This window comes from Dipodomys ordii, unplaced genomic scaffold (genome assembly GCF_000151885.1).
Source record: "Dipodomys ordii isolate 6190 unplaced genomic scaffold, Dord_2.0 Scaffold33, whole genome shotgun sequence".
In the NCBI taxonomy this organism is placed as follows: Eukaryota; Metazoa; Chordata; class Mammalia; order Rodentia; family Heteromyidae; genus Dipodomys; species Dipodomys ordii.
The window spans coordinates 2,248,795-2,259,130 of NW_012267249.1; positions in this window are offsets into that span (position 1 = coordinate 2,248,795).

The following is a 10,336-nucleotide window of genomic DNA, read 5'->3' on the forward strand; positions in this document are numbered from 1 at the left end:
CTCTACCACTGAGCCACCTTCCCAGCCCCATATTTTAACTCTTATATTTAGTTTTGTTATCCTTTTTGAATTAATTTTCATGCATGGTGCAAGGTATGGGACCAATTTTTCTCTCTTTTCTTTCTTTCCTTTTGTCCTTGTGAATTTAAATTTTTTTCCCCGTTCTAATCCATTTGCTGTCATGTTAGTGGAATTTCAGGAGTTAATGGATATAAACATATGTGACCATTCCTCATATATAAGCAAGAAATTCATTCTCCCTTTCAAACTACAGTTCTTACTTTCATTAGGCAGATTCTTGAGCCAGGTGGTCTGAGGGCTTTCGGGAGGAGGGAAATTTGATCTGAGCCTTAAAGATGTCTAGGATTCCAGACTGGGGACGTAGCTCTGTAGTAAAGTGCTTGCTGAGCAGGACAAGGCTCTGGATTTGATCCCTCTCCCAACCCCCCAAAACTCTAGGATTCCAGTAGAAGTAGAGATGAAGGCAGGAGTGTGTGAGAAAGAAGAGTAAGGCAAGGCAAGGAAGAGTCTGGACCAGAAGAATTTAATCAGGTTAAAGTCTAGTTTCTCATCCCAGATCTGTGGCTCAGTTACCTATGCTTGGTTTCAATATAAAGCAATTCCTTGGAACACTAAGGAAGTGTCCTTACCTTAGGTACAGTGAGGAAAGAGGACTTTGTATCTTATACAACCAGTCTGAGAAAGGGGCCAGGACCAGAAATGCTTTAATTTTTTTTTCTTTTTGTTGGTCCTACAGCTTGAACTCAGAGGCTGGGCTCTGTCCCTGAGCCTCTCTGTGCGCAAGGCTAGCACTCTACCACTTGAGCCACAGTGCCACTTTTGGTTTTTTATGTTTATGTAGTATTAAGGAATCGAATCCAGGGCTTCATGGATGTTTGGCAAATGCTCTACCACTAAGCCATATTCTCAGCCCCAGCCCTGGTGCACCACTTTCTGCACCACCCTTGGACTTCACTTCTGGAAGCTCATATACATCCATGTTCCTTTGCTCACGAACTTGTGATTCTCCATTGTTCTGTTTCAGTTCCTGCCCCTCAGCCAGACAACCAAGCCTGGGTTGGCACTCCACAAATTGTTTTTAAAATCCTCAAAAAAAAAAAAAAGAAAGCGTCAAGCCAGCTACAGTGGCTCATGCCTGTAATCCTAACTACTCAGGAGCCTGAGCTCTCAGGATCACAGTTGGAAGCCAGTCAGAGCAAGAAAGTCTGTGAGATTCTTATCTTCAGTTAACTCCCAAAAAACTGGAAGTGAAGCTGTGGTTCAAGTGAGGAATGCTGGCTTGCCTGAGTTCAAGCCCCAGGACTAACACTAACACACAGAGAGAGGAGGGGTAGGGAAGAGCTGAAAACTGCTATTTGGGGAACTTAACTTTAAGCCAGACACTGTGCTAGACATACTACAGTTCAGTGTAATTCTCCAGCAATGTTGCTAAATAGGGCTAGCCACTTTACTGATGGGAAAACGGAGGGTCAGAACAAACCAGCACAGCCAGCATGACAGATTGCAAACAGAAATTTTCTAATCAATCTCTTTCCTTTTTTTTTTTTTTTGGGTCCGGTCGTGGGGCCTGAACTCTGGGCCTGGGCGCTATCCCTCAGCTCTTCAGCTCAAGGCTAGCGCTCTACCACTTGAGCCAGAGCTCCACTTCTGGCTTTTTTCTTTTTGCTTATGTGGTGCTGAGGAATCGAACCCAGGGCCTCGAGCATGCAAGGCAAGCACTCTACCACTGAGCCACCTTCCCAGCCCTCTCTTTCCTTTTTGTTCCTTACCTTTTAGGATTTGAACTCAAGACCTTGAGCTTGGTAGGCAGGTGCCCTATTGCTGAGCCATCTCTATCACCTTCATCCTTCATTTCTCTTTTCTTTTGTGCCAGTCCTTGGGTTTGAACTCAGGGCCTAGATGCTGGACATCTTTGTTATAAAAAGCTGATTGTTGGGCTGAGAATGTGGCTTAGTGGTAGAGTGCTTGCCTAGCATACATGAAGTCCTGGGTTCGATTCCTCAGTACCACATAAACAGAAAAAACTGGAAGTGGCGCTGTGGCTTGACTGGTAGAGCTCTAGCTTTGATAAAAAGAAGCTCAGGGACAGTGCCCAGACCCAGTGTTCAAGCCCAAGGACTGGCCAGAAAAAAAAGAAAAGAAAAAGAAAGAAAAAAATAGAAAAGAAAAGAAAAGAAAGTAGTGTGCCCTACTTCTGCATCTGATGGACTCCATTTTCTCTTGTGTACCCAAAGCATGGACTGACCTCCCTCAGTGTTCCCCACCAGGCGAGTTGTGTGAAAGGCTAAATTACTAACATAAAGTGCGTCTATTGGTTTGCTTTCCTAGATAGAGGATAGAGACCTGACTACAGAGCTGTGGATGGCTGGTCCCCGAATCTGAAAGGCTGGTATAGCCAGTCTGAGTTGCCCCACGTCAGGGAGGGGGGTAAACTGTTTTTTGTGTTGTGTTGTTTTGTCAATCATGGGGCTTGAACCCAGGGCCTGGGCACTGTCCCTGAGCCTTCTTTGCTTAAGGTTAGTTCTCAACCCCCTTGAGCCACAGTGCCACTTCTGGTTTTCTGGTGGTTAATTGGAGATAAGGATCTCACAGACAGGGCTGGGAAGGTGGCTCAGTGGTAGAGTGCTTGCCTTGCATGCCTGAGGCCCTGGGTTCAATTCCTCAGCACCACATAAGCAAAAAGAAAAAAAGCCAGAAGTGGTGCTGTGGCTCAAATGGTAGAGTGCTCGCCTTGAGCTGAAAAGCTGAGGGACAGCGCCCAGGCCCAGAGTTCAGGCTCCACGACCAACCAGACCCCCCCACACAAAAAAAAAGAATCTCACAGACTTTCCTGTTCAGGTAGCCTTCCAATGGTGATCTTCAGATCTCAGCATCCTGAATAGCTAGGATTATAGGCATGAACCACTGGCACCCAGCTTTGGTTGGCTTTTTGTTTTTGATTTTGTTTTTTGGTCGGTCGTGGGGCTTGAACTCTCGGCTTGGGCGCTGTCCCTCAGCTCTTCAGCTCAAGGTGAACACTCTACCGCTTGAGCCATAGCACCACTTCTGGTTTTCTACAGGCGTGAGCCACTGGTGCCCAACTGCTTTTTTAAAAATAGCTCTGAAGACCGTGATGATGATGGTGATCTAAGGAGCCCCGGTGACAGTGCCTCTCACAGGGACCTGACATCTAGTGTCTAGTGCCTGAGGACAGTTGTGAAACTGTAAGGACTTTCCATAAGAAACATGTGTGTGTGCACAGCACAAACACACACGTGCGTGCGCCAATACTGGATTTGAGTTCAGGGCCTTGTTCTATTGCTTTGGCTTTTTTTTTTTTTTTTTTTTGCCAGTCCTGGGGCTTGAACTCAGAGCCTGGGCACTGTCCCCGAGCATCTCTGTGCTCAAGGCTAGCGCTCTACCACAGGGCTACTTCTGGCTTTTTCTGTTTATGTGGTGCTGAGGAATTGAATCCAGGGCTTTATGCATACTAAGCAGGCACTCTACCACTAAGCCACATTCCCAGTCCTTGCTTTGGCTTTTTCACTCATGGCTGGTGTGCTTTACCAATTGAGCCACACTTTTGGCATTTTGCTGGTTAGCTGAAGAGTCTCAGATTTATTTGCTCAGGCTGGCTTTGAATCAGGGTCCTCAGTCTTCTGAACATCTTGGATTATAGGTGTGAACAACCGGTGCCCAGCTAAGAAACTCTCCATGAGTGGTTGCATGAACTGTCTGTTTTGGGCCCAGGTAGAAAACAATCACCTTGAAATTACTCTTTTGTCCACTAGAGGGAAACCCAAGCTAGAGAGACGGAGAAGCCTACATGGAGGCCTGAGGATGAAGACAGCCATAGGCTGACAGAGCAACCTAACCTCAGTACTGGACTGGTGCTATTGTTGGGCCAGGATTCATTGCTGGGCTGGAACTGACCCCTATCAGTTTAGTGAGAGGCAGGCCTGTATTCAAAAATCACAGTAACTGGTTGTTAAACATAGCCATTCAAATTTAAGTCATATAAACCTACACTTAAATAGATTATGTTAAAAACAAAGACTCTAGGAACTGGGAATGTAGCTTAGTGGTAGAGTGCTTGCCTAGCATGCATGAGCCCTGGGTTCGATTCTTTAGTACCACATAAACCGAAAAAGTCAAAGTGGCGCTTTGGCTCAAGTTGTAGAGTGCTAGCCTTGAGCACAGAGAGGCTCAGGGACAACACATAGGCCCTGAGTTTTCAAGTTTCAGCTGGCAAAAAATAAAATAAAAATAAGGACTCTAAACTCACCATTCCCTAATAGTTTTACTACTATCAATTATGGTGCAAATCCTATTATAAGAATGTTTTATTAGGGCTGGGAAGGTGGCTCAGTGGTAGAATGCTTGCCTTGCATACATGAGGCCCTGGGTTCGATTCCTCAGCACCACATAAGCAAAAAGAATAAAAGCTGGAAGTGGTGCTGTGGCTCAAGTGGTAGAGTGCTAGCCTTGAGCTGAAGAGCTGAGGGACAGCACCCAGGCCCACGATCAGACCCCCCCCCAAAAAAAAGAATGTTTTATTGTTCATCTTTTTTTTTTTTAATCGGTCATGGGGCTTGAACTCTGGGCCTGGGCGCTGTCCCTCAGCCTTCAGCTCAAGGCGAGCGTTCTACCACTTGAGCTACAGCGCGTTTTCTGGTGGTTTATTGGAGATAGGAGTCTCACGGTTTTTCCTGCCCGGGCTGGCTTTGAACCGTGATCCTCAGATCTCAGCCTCCTGAGTAGCTAGGATTACAGGCGTGAGCCACCAGCACCCGGCATGTTCATCTTTTTGTTTGTTTTTTGGTCAGTCATGGGGCTTGAACTCTGGGCCTGGGCACCGTCCCTCAGCTCTTCAGCTCAAGGTGAGTGCTCTACCACTTGAGCCACAGTATCATTTCTGGTTTTCTGGTGGTTAATTGAAGATAAAGAGTCTAACTGATTTTCCTGCCTAGGCTGTCTTTGAGTGGCGATCCTCAGATCTCAGCCTCCTGAGTAGCTAAGATTAGAGGTGTGAGCCACTGGTGCCCAGCTTATTGTCCATTTTTAACTTTATTAGCTTGAAACAGGTCGTGGCGGAATGATCCCCCCCAACAGAGAATGATCTCCAGAATGGGTTTCCTTTCTATGAAACCTACAAATGCTGCAAATCAAGGATCCCCGACCGTCTCAGGTTACTCAGTCCTTGCTAAGACATCCCTGCCTATGTCATTCACACACCACATGCTATGTAGAAGAGCTAGGTTTCTCCAGAGACATACTCAGAGACGGCCCTGCAGAGGAGGCTACCCCATTCTAGAAGCAGGTAGAAGTTGTTAGAGGTCCTCTGCGGGGAGCGTTGTTGTATTTGTTGGAGGAGTTTGGCCCCAAGGTGTTGGCCCAGGTTCAGGCTTTGCACTAGTTGCTCTCTCCACCCCAACAAAACCTGTTTGTACCTAAGTGCTCAGGCATGCCTTTCTGCCTGCCTAGCGTTGCAATGTGTTTCTAGATTTCCAAGTGTGAACATGTGCTTCCCCATCATAAAGAAAGCTTCCTGAGGACCCAGGGAGCCTCCCACATGAGTCTATCTCCAAGATCTGACTTCAGTGTATGAGGCTAAATATTAGAGCAGCTTCGCAGAACCCTACAGAAGTCAGATCTGGGCTGTTATGCCTCCTAGCTGTCTGACCTGAGAAAAAACATTTAACCAAGCCTGATTGGGGAGGGAAGGGCAAGGCAAGGAGTGCTAATGAGATCATCCATGTCAAGCCCTCAGCAGCTGTTCCCATCACCTAGGTCTTCCATGAAGTAGACTCAGCCTTTTTTTTTTTCTCCCCTCCATACTGGAGCTTGAACTCAGGGCCTGGGTGCTGCTCCTCAGCTTTTTCTGCACAAGGCTAGTGCTCTACCATTTGAGCCACAGCTCCATTGCTGGCTTTTTGATGTTTAACTGGAGATAGAGTCTGACAAACTTTTCTGCCCATTCTTGATCTCAGCCTCCTGAGTAGTTAGGATTACAGGCATGAGCCACTGGCACCCGATTTAGAATCAAACCCACTCTGGGTGCCTCACTACTCTGGCACCGTGTGTTAAGGAGAGAAGTAGGGGGCCGGTGGGGTCGGAAGGATGTGGGGATAACAAACCCAGGATGGCACAATTGGGAGACATGCCAGGTCACAGAGCCAGGAAGTGGACCTTGGGACTGAACAGCAGCCCAAATGCTCCATGCACACCTCTTCCCCACCCGCCCACCTCTACCGGGCCGGGGGATGGCAGCCGGACGCTGAGGGCCCGAGGCAGTGCTCAGGAAGCAGTGGTGGGGCTGTGCTGGAGCCTCAAAGCTGCGGAAGGGTGGGAGCAGCCGGCACCTGCATTGTGAGGTTCCCGTTCCCTGCTGAGCAGTCAGGGATCCCAGCAGCACATTCTTGGCGTCTGCTGCTGGGGCGGGACCCCGGTGTTAACTGGATGAGACCAGGATATCTGCACTTTCATTCGGTGATGCAAGCATGCATTCATCCACTCTAGCCCCTAGCAGTTGTTGAACTGGGGCAGCAGTTGATGCAGAAAAACAGGCCAAGATCCAAAGGACCTTCACAATTATAAGCCTTTATTTGTTCATTTACACGGAGGTTCAAACCACCACTGGCTAGCTGTGTAACCCAGGCCAAAACTCCAGTCAGCCTTCAGCCTTATCTCTTCTTACCCCTAACTTCTGCTTCTGCTTGCTTTCTTTCCTTTCTGTCTTTCCTTTTTTCTCTTTCTTTCTTTCATCTTTTTGTTTTGTTTTGTTTTTGTCTGTCGTGGGGCTTGAACTCTGGGCGCTGTCCCTGAGCCATTCAGCTCAAGGTGAACACTCTACCCCTTGAGCCACAGTGCCACTTTCTGATTTTCTGGTGGTTAATTGGACATAAGAGTCTCACAGACTTTCCTGCCCAAGGTGGCTTTGAACTGTGATCCTCAGCTCTCAGCCTCCTGAATACCTAGGATTACAGGCATGAGCCATCAGTGCCCAACTTCAATTTGTTTTCTATATCTGTCATCTGTCTGTTTTATTCCACCTACATGAACAACATTTTTATTTTTATTTTTTGCCTGCATTGGGCTTGAACTAAGGGCCTAGACACTGTCCCTGAGCTTCTTTTGCTCAAGGCTAGCACTATACCACTTGAGCCACAGCACTACTTCCGGCTTTTTTCGTGTATGTGGTACTGAGGAATCAAACCCAGGGCTTCATGCATGCTAACAAGCACTGTGCCACTAAGCCACATTCCCAAGCCCACTCCACCTACATGAGATCCTCACTTCTTCCTCCCGGTCACTAACTCCTTCTGGCCTCCATCCTACTTGTGCTGACTCAAAGGCCTACAGGTCTCTTCTTGGTGCACATGTTGCGTCATTTGGACATGTTCAAGAAATCTTTTATTAGAAGAAGATGTCCCAGAAGGCAACATTTTAAAAGTCAGCCAATCAAGAATCACAAGCAAATAAAAAAAAAAAATCTGCCTTTTACAATGTTTGACTTTCAGACCCTTGCAACAGGGGAATTGCCCAAGAGGTGTTTTTTTTTTTCTTTCTTATTTCACAATAATTAATACTACTTTGCAAAAGGCATACAAAATTTAAAAAAGGGACTGCCTCTAGCATCACCCAATAGCAGCTTATAAAATGTAAACCTCCCAGGTCTTCAAAAGAAAGAAGCTAAAATCAGAGTTTTAGATGAAATTTCATAACTTTTAAATGTTGACACTTTGAAAAAATCTTTCAAGTCATTGTTCAGGACTTCAGTTTGCAATTTTGGGTCCTACTAGTCTATCCTCCAATCTTTTTTTTTTTTTGTCGGTCGTGGGGCTTGAACTCTGGGCCTGGGCGCTGTCCCTCAGCGCTTCAGCTCAAAGCGAGCACTCTACCACTTGAGCTACAGCGCCACTTCCGGTTTTCTGGTGGTTTATTGGAGATGAGAGTCTCACAGTCTCTCCTGCCCGGGCTGGCTTTGAACCGCGATCCTCAGATCTCAGCCTCCTGAGTAGCTAGGATTACAGGCGTGAGCCACCAGAGCCCGGCTATATCCTCCAATCTTGAAATGTCTTTTTTTTGAGGGGGGGGGCAGTTGTGGGGCTTGAACTCTGGGCCTAGGAGCACTGTCCCTCAGCTCTTCAGTTCAAGGCAAGCACTCTACCACTTGAGCCATAGTGCCACTTCCAGTTTTCTGATGGTTAATTGGAGATAAGAGTCTCATGGACTTTCCTGCTTGGGCTGGCTTTGAATCTCAATAATCAGATCTCAGCCTCCTGAGTAGTTAGGATTACAGGAGTAAGCAACCATGCCCAGCTTGAAATGTCTTTTTGTTTGTTTGTTTTTTTGGTGGTCATGGGGCTAAGAGCTGAAGGTTGTGATTCAAAGTCAGGCCCTGCAGAAAAATCTGTGAGACTCTCATTTTCAGTTAATCACCACCACAAAGCTGGAAGTGAACATATGACTTAAGTGATCGAGTACAGCCTTGGAGGAAAAAGTCAAGCAAAAGCAGGAGGCTCCAAGTTCAAGCCCCTGTAGAAGCATGAATGTGTGTGCACACATTTGTAAGACACAGGACCTGGGTAAAATTAGCCCATGTGTTGTATGCAAAGAAGCAGTCTGAACAGATTAACAGTTTGTGAGGACCATTTATATTTGAGGAATAATGTTTATGTAATAAATTATGAGAATATTAGAGCAGAGCCTGAAAGACTATTGGGTCTGTCTCCCTAGGTGGCCACAGCATCCATCCTACAGGGCAGGATCACTCCCAAGAGCTTCAGTGCACAGGTGAACTGAGAAAGAGGCCTGAAGAAGGGATTCTTCTCCCCACCCCCTCTCTCTTTTTGGTCAGTCCTGGGGCTTGAACTCAGGGCCTGGGCATTGTGCCTGACCTTTTTTACTCAAGGCTAATACTCTACCACTTTGAACCACAGTACCACTTCTGGTTTTCTGGTGATTAATTTGAGATAAGCTACTCATGAACTTTTCTGCCTTCAAACTGTGACACTCAGATCTCAGCCTCCTGAGGAAATAGGAATACTGGTGAGCTATCAGTAACCCACTCTTCCCCCCACCCCACCCCCGTCCCCAAGGCTTGGGGCTTGGGGCCTCTCTCTCTCTTTTCTTTCTTCTTTCTTTCTTTCTTTCTTTCCTTCTTTCTTTCTTGTCAGTTGTGGGGCTTGAACTCGGCCTGGGCACTGTCCCTCAGCTCTTCAGCTCAAGGTGAGCACTCTACCACTTGAGCCACAGTACCACTTCTGGATTTTTAGTGATTAATTGGAGATAAGAGTTTCACAGACTTTCCTGCCCAGGCTGGCTTTGAACCATGATCCTCAGAGTAGCCTCCTGAGTAGCTAGGATTACAGGTGTGAGCCACCAACACCCAGCCTCCATTTTTTTGGTTATTTATTTATTGCCATTTCTAGGGCTTGAACTCTGGGCCTGGGCACTGTCCCTGAGCTTCTTGTGCTAGAGCTCTACCACTTGAGCTACAGTACTGCTTTGGCTTTTTCTGTCATTAATTGGAGATAAGAGTCTCATGGACTTTCCTGCCTGGGTAGGCTTCAAATTATGATCAGATCTTATCCTCCTGAGTAGCCAGGATTACAAGCATGAGCCATGAGTGTACCTGGATCTGAAGGAGGAATTCCTATTAGAGCCTGCTATAGTCAGATAAATGGTGAGCTCAGGCAAGATCCAGTCAAGTTCAGGAGTTCTAAGTGCCCTTTAGGAGCTCTTTCCTACCCTCCAGGGCCCTTGGAACACTGCTGGGAAAGGGAGCTCAGAAGAGCCTGAGTAAAGCCAGATGCCAGTGGCTCACACCTGTAATCCTAGCTACTAAGGAGGCTGAGATCTGAGGATCACAGTTCAAAGCTAGCCTGGGCAGGAAAGTCCGTGAGACTCTTATCTCCAATAAGATATTAGAAAACCGGAAGTGGCACTATGGCTCAAGTGGTAGAGTGCACACCTTGAGCTGAAGAGCTGAGGGACAGCGCCCAGGACCAGAGTTCAAACCCCATGACTGACAAAAAGAAAAAAAGAAAAAAAAAAGAGCCTCCTTAACTGGAGAGTGAGCTAACAAGATACCTAAGACAATGTTCTCAGCTGTGGGGAAGTCAGGAGGCAAGAGGCACCCAGAGATGCCATGGGATCCTGCACGGCTGAGATCTCAGGCTAGCTGCAGGCCATGCCGTGGAGCCCCACCTCTTGTGATCAGGAGGTTTGGCGCCTTGGTTCTCATTAAGTGCCGATACCCTCACATGCATGTTTTCTCTAATCATCGTGAAAATCCTATGAAGAAAATACAGTTCCGTGCCCCTCACCTCCC